The sequence below is a fragment of the Onychomys torridus genome, unplaced genomic scaffold (genome assembly GCF_903995425.1).
Source record: "Onychomys torridus unplaced genomic scaffold, mOncTor1.1, whole genome shotgun sequence".
NCBI lineage: Eukaryota > Metazoa > Chordata > Mammalia > Rodentia > Cricetidae > Onychomys > Onychomys torridus.
The window spans coordinates 17,465-27,439 of record NW_023413521.1 but is presented as its reverse complement, the minus strand read 5'-3'; the positions used below and the strand labels follow the sequence as shown (position 1 = coordinate 27,439).

The 9,975-nt window shown below is 42.8% G+C and overlaps 1 pseudogene; it reads left to right on the top strand.

Annotated features, from left to right (window-relative positions):
• Nucleotides 1-3,540: 3,540 nt before the first annotated feature.
• Nucleotides 3,541-5,092, top strand: LOC118576320 (annotated as a pseudogene).
• Nucleotides 5,093-9,975: the final 4,883 nt, after the last annotated feature.

Below are 9,975 nucleotides of genomic sequence, written 5' to 3'. Positions count from 1 at the left end.
CACAGATGCCAGCCTAGACTACTAAACCCAGCAAAACTTTCAATCACCATAGATGGAGAAAAAAAGATATTTTTTAACAAAGTCAGTTTAAAATAGTATCTGCCTACAAATCCAGCCCTACAGAAGTGCTAAAACGAAAACTCCAACATGTGGGGTTAATTACACACATGAGAACCCGGAAATAAATGATTTCACAGTAGCTAAACCAAAAAATGGGAAACACACACAAACACACATCATCACCAACACCACCAAACACCATAACAACAACAACCAAACAACAGCGATTAACATCATTGTTCATGACATCTCTCAATATCAATGAATTCAATTCTCCAATAAAAAAGCACAGACTAATGGAATGAATGCAAAAACAGGATCCACCCTTCTGCTGCATACGAGAAACATACCTTAATACTAAAGAAAGGCATAACCTCAGAGTAAAGGGTTGGAAAAACATATTCTGAGAAAATGGATCAAGAAGCAAGCTGATGTAGCCACTCTAATACCTAACAAAGAGACTTCATCCAAAGTTAACCAAAAAACAGGAAAGAACACTTCATATTCATCAAAGGAAAAATCCACCAAGATAATGTTTCAGTCTTTACATCTATGCCCTGAACACAAGGGCACCCATGTTTGTAAAAGAAACATTACATTGATAGTGGGAGACTTCTGTAGACCCACTCTTACAGGTGGACAGGTCAACCAGACAAACACTAAACAGAGAAGTATTGGAGCTAACAGACATCATAAACCAAATGGACCCAGCAGATATCTACAGAACATTCTATTCAAACACAAAAGAATATACCTTCTCTCAGCACCTCATGGAACTTATTCCAAAATTGATCACATACTCTGACACAAAATAAGTCTCAACAGATACAAGAAATTGAAACAATCCTCTCTAACAAGCAACCCTCTGATTAAAGCTGGATTTCAACAACAACAGAAAGTCTACAAACTCATGAAACAGAGCACTCTCTACTGATGACCCCTGGATCAAGACAGAGACAGAAGAAGAAGAAAGAAAGAAGAAAGAAAGAAAGAAGAAAAAGAAAGAAAAAAAAAAGAAAAAAAAAGAAAGGAAAGAAAGAAGAAAGAAGGAAGGAAGGAAGGAAGAAGGAGGGAGGGAGGGGAGGAAAGAAGGAGGAAAGAAAAGAAGAGGAAAGAAATGAAAGACTTTGTCTCCTAGAGTCTGCAGCACATCTGTCCAGGCCCTTCTGGATTTTAGAGTCTCCACTGAGAGCAGCGGTAATCCAAATAGGTCTGCATTCATATGTTACTTGTCCTTTTCCCCTTAAGCTTTTAATAGACTTTCTTTGTTCTGTATGTTTGGTATTTTGATTATTATATGGCCAGGAGACTTTCTTCTGATCCAATCTGTTTGTATCTTTGTAGACTTCTCCTTCTTTAGGTTAGGAAAACTTTCTTCTATTATTTTGTTTGGAAATATTTTCTGAGCCTTTGAACTGTTTCATCTCCTTCTTCTGTTCCTATTATCCTTAGATTTGGTCTTTCATAGTGTCCTAGATTTCCCGGATGTTTGGGTCAGGGTTTTTTTAGATTGAACATTTTCTTTGACCGATGTGTCTATCTCTTCTGTTGTATCTTCAATGCCTGAGATTCTCTCTTCCATCCGTTGCATTCTGTTGGTGAAGCTTGCATCTGTAGTTCCTGTTTGCTTACCTAGATTGTCCATTTCCAGAACTCTCTTGGTTTGTGTTTTCTTCATTGCTTCTGTCTCTATTTTCAGGGCTTGAACATTTTTATTTGTTTCCTTCAAGTGTTTGTTTTTTCTTGGGTTTCTTGACATTCATTAAGGGATTTACTCGTTTCCTTTAATTTTTTTTATTCTTCAATTTCTTTAAGAAAGGAAGAAGTTGCCAGGTTGCAATGGTACATGCCTTTCATCCCAGCACTCAAGACACAGAGCCAGGCAGAGAGTTTGAAGCAAGCTTGGTCTAGAGAGAGACATCCAGGACAGGTACCAAAACTACACAGAGAAACCCAGTCTCGAAAAACAAAAACAAAAAACAAAGGAATGAAGAAATCCAAGTATCTTTATTTGCATATGATATCATGGTATACATAAGAGAACCCCAAAAATTCTACCAGGGAACTTCCACAACTGATAAAAAACCTTCAGAGATGTGGCTGGATACAAGATTGACTAAAAAAAAAAAAAAATCAGTAGGACTCCTAAATACAAATGATAAACACACTAAGAAACAAATCATGGAAACAATTTCCTTCACAATAGCCACAAACAACATAAAATATCTGTGGTAACTGAACCCGTTAAGTGAAAGACTTGTACTATTAAACTTCAAGTCTCTGAAGAAAGAAACTGAAGAAGACATCAGAGGATGGAAAAATCTTCCATACTCATGGATCAGCAGGATTAACATAGTGAAAAGGCCATTTTACCAAAAGCAATCTACAGATTCAACACCATCCCCATCAAATTTTTTATGGTCCTTGAAAAGAAACGGCTCAACTTTATGTGGAAAAACAACACACCCAGGATCGCTAAATCAATCCTGAACAATAAAAGAACTTCTGGGGGTTTCACAATACCTGGTTTCAAGCTCTACTACAGAGTTTTAGTGCTACAAGATGCATGGTATTGACATAAAAACTGACGTGTGATCAATGGAATTGAATCAAAGACCCAGATACACACACACACACACCTATGGACACCTGATTTTTATAAAGAAGCTAAAAACTACACAACGGAGAAAAGAAAGCATCTTCAACAATTGGTGCTGGTCTAACTGGATGTCTGCATGTAGGAGAATGTAAATAGATCTGCATGTATCATCCTGCACAAAACCCAAGTCCAAGTAGTTCAAAGACCTCAACATGAATCCAGATATACAGAACCTGACAGAATAGGAAGTAGGGGAAAGCCTTGAACACATCAATACAGGAGATAACTTCCTAAACAGAACACTGATAACCAAATCAAACATTCCAATTAGAAAATGGTGTACAGATCTAAAGAGAGAATTCTCAACAGAAGAATTTCAAATGGACAAGGACCAATTAAAAAATGTTCAACAATGTTGGCACAGGAGAAAACTTCCTGAACAGAACACCAATAGCACAGGCACTAAGATCAACAATTAAGAGAGAAAGAAAGAGAGAGACCCCCGCAGATTCTGAGCCAGAAGGCGGGTTCAGGGAGGGGAAGGAGTCCTGGAGCCCTTCAGCAGCTGGGGCAGTAGCAGCTGGAGGCCACCTCTGCTGCCCTCCAGAGCAAGCCAGCACAGCTCACTGTCCCAGTCAGCAGAGTCCTAGCCCTCCCTGCCTCTGCCTTTGCCTAGCAGAACCCCAGCAGCAGGACCATGTCAGTGTGGCTTGGCAGCGGGGATCTCCTGCGCTCATCTCAGGGACAGCTCTGAAGCTGTGGGATCCTACAGGGCTCCTAAGTCCTGACTGGCAGCCCTGGGCGAGTGGGTGGGTAAGTTGGCACGCTGGTCATCCCTTCTCTCTTTCCCCCTGAGTTGAATTTGTGCTGCCCGTGTCCAGGTGCTGGGCTTCCAGACCGACCCCCCATTCCTGCCTGCAGCCCTCTTGTCATGCTGCCCAAAGTGGAGACTGGCCTGATCCCATGGGGAACAGGGGCAGATGCCGGAAAGCAAGCGTCTCAATTTAAAATGGTGAATTTCTCCATGATGAAGATCTCGAAGAACTATGTCCTGTTTGTGGCGATAAAGTATCCGGGTACCATTATGGTCTCCTTACCTGTGAAAGCTGCAAGGGTTTTTTTAAGTGAACAGTCCAAATCAATAAAAGGTACACATGTATATAAAACCAGAACTGCCAAAATTGACAAAACACATAGAGAAACCATAGTCCTTACTGTCGATTCCAAAAATGTCCAAGTGTTGGAAGGAAGCTAGAAGCCGTAGGAGGTGACCGCATGCATGGAGGCAGAAGTAAGTTGGGAATGAGGTACAAGAGAGACAGGGCCCTAAAGCAACAGAAGAAAGCCCTCATCCCTCATCGGAGCTGATGGATTTAAGCTGGAATCCATGACTCAGGTGACGCAAGTGATGCCCTTGGACCTGACTATCTTCTCTGCAATTCAGAACATCCATTCTGCCTCCAAAGGCCTACCTCTGAACCTTGCTGCCTTGCCTCCCACAGACTATGACAGAAGTCCCTTTGTCACCTCCCCCATTAGCATGACAATGCCACCTCATGGCAGCCTGCAAAGTTACCAAAAATATGGTCACTTTCCTAGCCTGGCCATCAAGTCTGAGTACCCAGATCCCCACATCACCTTGCCTGAGTCAATGATGGACTACTCCTACATGGATGGTTACCAGAAAAGCTCCCCAGGCAGCACCCCATACCTGATGCTGGAACTTCTGAACTGTGAACCAGATGAGCCTCAAATTCGAGTGAAAAATCTCAGCTTACTCAAAGCAAGAGCAGGCTAACTGAGGCAAGCATGAAAAGCTGAACACATTTGGGCTCATGTGCAAAATGGCAGACCAGACCCTCTTCTCCATTGTTGAGTGGGCCAGGAGTAGTGTCTTCTTCAGAGACCTGAAGGTTGATGACCAAATGAAGCTGCCTCAGAACTGCTGGAGTGAGCTCTTGATCCTTGATCACATTTACTGGCAAGTGGTACATGGGAAGGAAGGGTACCTCTTGCTGATTCCTGGGCAACAGGTTGACTACTCCAGCATAGCCTCACAAGCCAGAGTCACACTCACCAACCTCCTGAGTCATTCACAGGAGCTAGTCCTGAGACTTTGTTCTCTACAGTTTGACCATCCAGAGTTGGTATGTCTGAAGTTCCTAGTGCTGTTCAGCTTAGACGTCAAGAATCTTGAGAACTTCCAGCTGGTGGAAGGTGTCCAGGAACAGGTGAATGCTGCCTTGCAGGACTACACAGTTTGCAACTACCCCCAGCGAACAGAGAAGTTTGGACAGCTGCTTCTTCTACCTCTGGAAATCCGGGCACTCCGCATGCACGTGGACAAGTACCTACCTCTAAGGCAAGCATGTGAACCGGGATGTACCCTGCAATAACCTTCTCATCCAGATGCTGCATGCAGAGAGAACCTGAGTGGCCACCCCTAGAAGCTTGCTCTAGGAACAGAGAGACTGGAGGGAGAGGAGGAGGAGGAAGAAAACAGAAGTCTCTGAACTGCTCCAAGCAAGGCTAATCACTAACGTGGTTAAAAGACACTGGATTTTAAAAAGCATAATAATCAAATACTTAATAGCAAATAAATGATATGTCAGGGAATTTGTACTGCAGACTGTGAATCCAAGGCTTCACATCTCCAAAGGATTCATATGAATACATTGTAATGGGATGGATTGAACTCACAGAGTCCAATACCACACCAGAATAGAAATGGACAGACCAATTCTTGTATATTTAAACTGATCTGTTATTAAGAAATTCGGCAGTTGATCGGTGTTATTAATTGCACTTGTCCAGAATTCCTCCATGGTGAAGCTGCACACCTCTCAAAGAAAGAATACATGGACTGTGCCTTGGCAGCCCCTCTCTCCTCCCAGAAGGCCCTACAACTTCTGACCTGTGAGCTCAGGAGCTATGCTAAGGACTTTGTTCAGCCACACCCAGTAGTAGCTCCACTAAATCATGAGTTCTGAATGTCTCTCTTAAACCTGCCAACAGCTAATAAGAACAATGTATAAATATGTCAGCTTGCCATTTTACATACGTTCTGAAGTTTTGTCCTTTGTTTGTAATTTTAAAAAAAAAAGGTAGTAGCCCTCCTCTATATAAACATTAGTTAATAAATACTCAAGGAAATCAAATAAATTTAAGCAAATACTCCTAGCAAGCAAGTTAGATCTTATTTCTGCTATTGTTGCTGAAATGTGGCTTTGGCATGGTTGGGTTTCATAAGAATTTTTGGCTAAGAGGCTTGTTAGTATACATCCGTCTGTTTAGTCATCAGGGTTTGTAGTTCACTTAAAGATAAAACACTAAACATCTTTTGCTGGGATGTCAAAAGTCACAGTGTAAGTAACTGCAAAGTCAAAGCATGTTAGGCAATGCCCCACAAAAGAAAGGCTGAGCTGTGAGGGCAGTTGACTCAAGGTTCATGGACAGAGCACCTCCTAAACTTGGGATGCAAAAGCAGTGGTTCTCATGGTCTGGAGAGACAGTAAAGTCATCGAAATCTACAAAGGCGATGGAAGAGAGGGACAATGGTCTAAGTCATAGACCAATGTCTGCTGCAGAACAAAACTACTGGAGCCCAGAGATGGCAAACACACCCTCCGAACATGCTGTCTGTATTAACACACAATGGGCGCAGGGATGGAGCCTTGCCTCACATCCTGGTCCTGAAAGGGAGCTAGCTGTGCAGATGTGGATCAGCAGTTGTTGAAAATGAAGTGTCAGTACTTTAAAGTCAACCGAAGTACAGTGTTTACATTCTTTAGGATCTGGGGGAGTAGAAGGGACTCTGATACTACAAGAGAGCAAAAACAGTAATTTCTTTTTATTTTTTAAAGATTTATTTATTTATTATGTATACAGAAGAGGGTGCCAGATCTCATTACAGATGGTTGTGAGGCACCATGCAGGTGCTGGGAATTGAACTCAGGACCTCTGGAAGAGCAGTCGGTGCTCTTAACCTCTGAGCCATCTCTCCAGTCCCTTTTGCTTTAGTGTTATTTTTTTCTGGTTAGTAATTATTTTAAACTGCTGAATTACTGTAAGTTGTGAGACACTAAAATCAAGAATAAGAGTCTCATTCCTTTTTTTTTTCCATTTTGCTTATAATCAAGAAATTTTCTACTCACTCTACATACCACACACAGATCCCACCTCCTCCCACCTCCCAGCCTTCGCTCCCTAGCCACCCCACATCCCCCAAATCAAGGTCTCCCATGGGGAGTCAGCAGAGCTGGGCACACTGAGCCTAGGCAGGTCCAAGCCCCTTCCCACTGTACCAAGGCCACACAAGGCATCACACCACAGGCACCAGATTCCCAGAAGCCTGCCCATGCACCAGGGATGGATCCTGATTCCCCTGCCTGGGTGCTCCCCAAACAGTTCGAGCTAAACAACCATCTTCCATATCCAAAGTGCCCAGTCCAGTCCCATGGGGGCTCCTCAGCCACTAATCTACAGTTCATGGGCCTCCCATAGTGTGGCTGGTCATCTCTGTACTTCTTCCTGTCATGATCTCGACGTTTTCTGCCTGCAGAATCCCTTCCCTCTCTCAATTGGATTCCCAGAGCTCAGCCTGGCACCTGGCCCTGGATCTCTGCATCTGCCTCCATCAGTCACTGGATAAAGGCTCTGTGATGACAGTCAGGGTATTTTCTAGACCAGTCACCAGAGTAGACCAGTCCAGGCACCCTCTGGACCACTGCCAGGAGATCAAGGTGGGGTCATCCTGTGGATTCCTGAGAGCCTCCCCAGCACCCTGCCTCTCCCTTTCTCATGATGTCCTCCTCTATCATGGTATCTTCACCCCTGCTGTCCCACTCTGTCCCTGATCCAGCTAGATCCTCTCAATTTCCCTATGTTCTCATCCCCCATTCCTCGACTTCTGCCACCACCACCCCCCACACCCAGTCCACTCATGTAGATCTCATCCACTTCTCCCTCACTGGGTCATCCATGTGTCCCTCCTAGGGTCTTTCCCTGGTAGCTAGCCTCTCTGGAGCTGTGGGTTGCAGTCTGGCCATCCCTTCCCTCACATCTAGTATCTACTTATGAGTGAGTACATACTATGTTTGTCCTTCTGAGTCTAGATCGCCTCACTCAGGATGATATTTTCTGGTTCCATCCATTTGCCTGCAAAGTTCTTTCTTTCTTTCTTTCTTTCTTTCTTTCTTTCTTTCGTTCTTTCTTTCTTTCTTTCTTTTGTTTTTTCTTTTTGGTTTTCGAGACAGGGTTTCTCTGTGTCGCTTTGGAGGCTGTCCTGGATCTCGCTGTGTAGCTCAGGCTGGCCTTGAACTCACAGAGATCTGCCTGCCTCTGCCTCCAGAGTGCTGGGATTACAGGCATGAGCCACCACCACAAGGCTGCAAATTTCTTGATATCATTGTTTTTACTGCTGAGTAATACTCCATTGAATATATGTGCCACATTTTCTTTATCCATTCTTCAGTTGAGGGGCATCTAGGTTGTTTCCAGGTTCTGGCTATTACTAATAGTGCTGATATGAACATAGTTGAGCATGTGTCCTTGTGGTAAGATTGAGCATTCCTTGGTTATATGCCCAAGAGTGGTGTAGCTGGGTCTTGAGGAAGACTTATTCCCAGTTTTCTGAGAAACTGTCATACTGATTTCCAGAGTGGCTGTACAAGTTTGCATTCCAACCAACAGTGGAGGAGTGTTCCCCTTGCTCCACATCCTCTCCAACATAAGCTGTCTTCAGTGTTTTTGATCTTACATTCTGACAAGTGTAAGATGGTATCTCAGGACAATGGTGGCACACGCCTTTAATCCCAGCACTTGGGAGGCAGAGGCAGGTGGATCTTTGTGAGTTAGTGGCCTGCCTGGTCTCCAATGTGAGTTCCAGGAAATGGGAAAAGCCACACAGAGAAACCCTATTTTGTGGAAAAAAAAAAAAAGATGGTATCTCAGAGTTGTTTTGATTTGCATTTCCCTGATGACTAAAGATGTTGAGCAATTCTTTAAATATCTTTCAGCCATTTGAGATTCTTCTGTTGAGAATTCTCTGTTAAGCTCTGTAGCCCAATTTTTTTTTTTTTTTTGGTTTTTCAAGACAGGGTTTCTCTGTGTAGCTTTGCGCCTTTCCTGGATCTCACTCAGTAGCCCAGGCTGGCCTTGAACTCACAAAGATCCGCCTGCCTCTGCCTCCCGAGTGCTGGGATTACAGGCTTGCGCCATCACCACCCCCCCGGCTGTAGCCCATTTTTTATTGGATTGTTCAGTATTTTGAAGTCTAGCTTTTTGAGTTCTTTATATAGTTTGGATATCAGCCCTCTGTCAGATGTGGGGTTGGTGAAGATCTTTTCCCATTCTGTAGGCTGTCATTTTGTCTTATTGACTGTGAGACTCTCATTTCTTCTGTAATTTGTTGAGATCAGCAGCACAATCACTTGTAGAAATTGTAGAAAATGAAAGTATCTCCCAGTCCCTTAATTTTTTCCACAAATGTTTCTGGCCTTGTTTCTACTGTAGACAATTATGATGCTAATTTATTGTTCCATGGGTTTGCCTTTGTATAAGACAGAGCCAAGACTGAAGAAACCATATATGTGTTTATTATAGCATGTCTTCAAGTTAGTGGAACATAGTTCAGTCTTATTGAAGGCTCTTTTTTTTAAATATTTATTTTATTTATTTCTTATGTATACAGAAGAGGGTGCCAGATCTTATTACAGATGGTTGTGAGCTACCATGTGTGTGCTGGGAATTGAACTCAGGACCTTTGGAAGAGCAGTCAGCACTCTACCTCTGTGCCATCTCTCCAGCTGTATAGAAAGGTCTTAATGATTAAAATCATCCACTTGATTACATGTCTAGAAATTCCCATTATCCTTCTGTAGTTTATTTAATATCCATTGTGAATCACATGACTGGTAGGTTTTCTTGTTTTGGAGTCATTTTAACAAGACAGAATCTTACCTGGTTTTTCTTTCCAAACACTGTAAGTTGTATACCAAAGATATTTTTTTACTTCAGTGTGTAAAAGAAGATTATATGATTACATTTACTAATCTCCTCTAATATCCATCGTCATGAGGGATGCACATGAGCTGTGCTGGGCGTTGACTCTCAGTGTTATTTTGTGGTCCAATGAAGGATGGAAAGTCATTAATCAGAGCTCAGATCCAAAGCATTAAATAAAACAGAAGCATGGCGGTTCCTCCCAACTAAAATCATAGTTAGTTAAAAGCACATGGAAAAGGAAGGCATGGTGATATCAGTGGTTAATGAGAGAGCTCAAGCCTGTCTGTCAACATGGGTATAAGTGAGGAGGA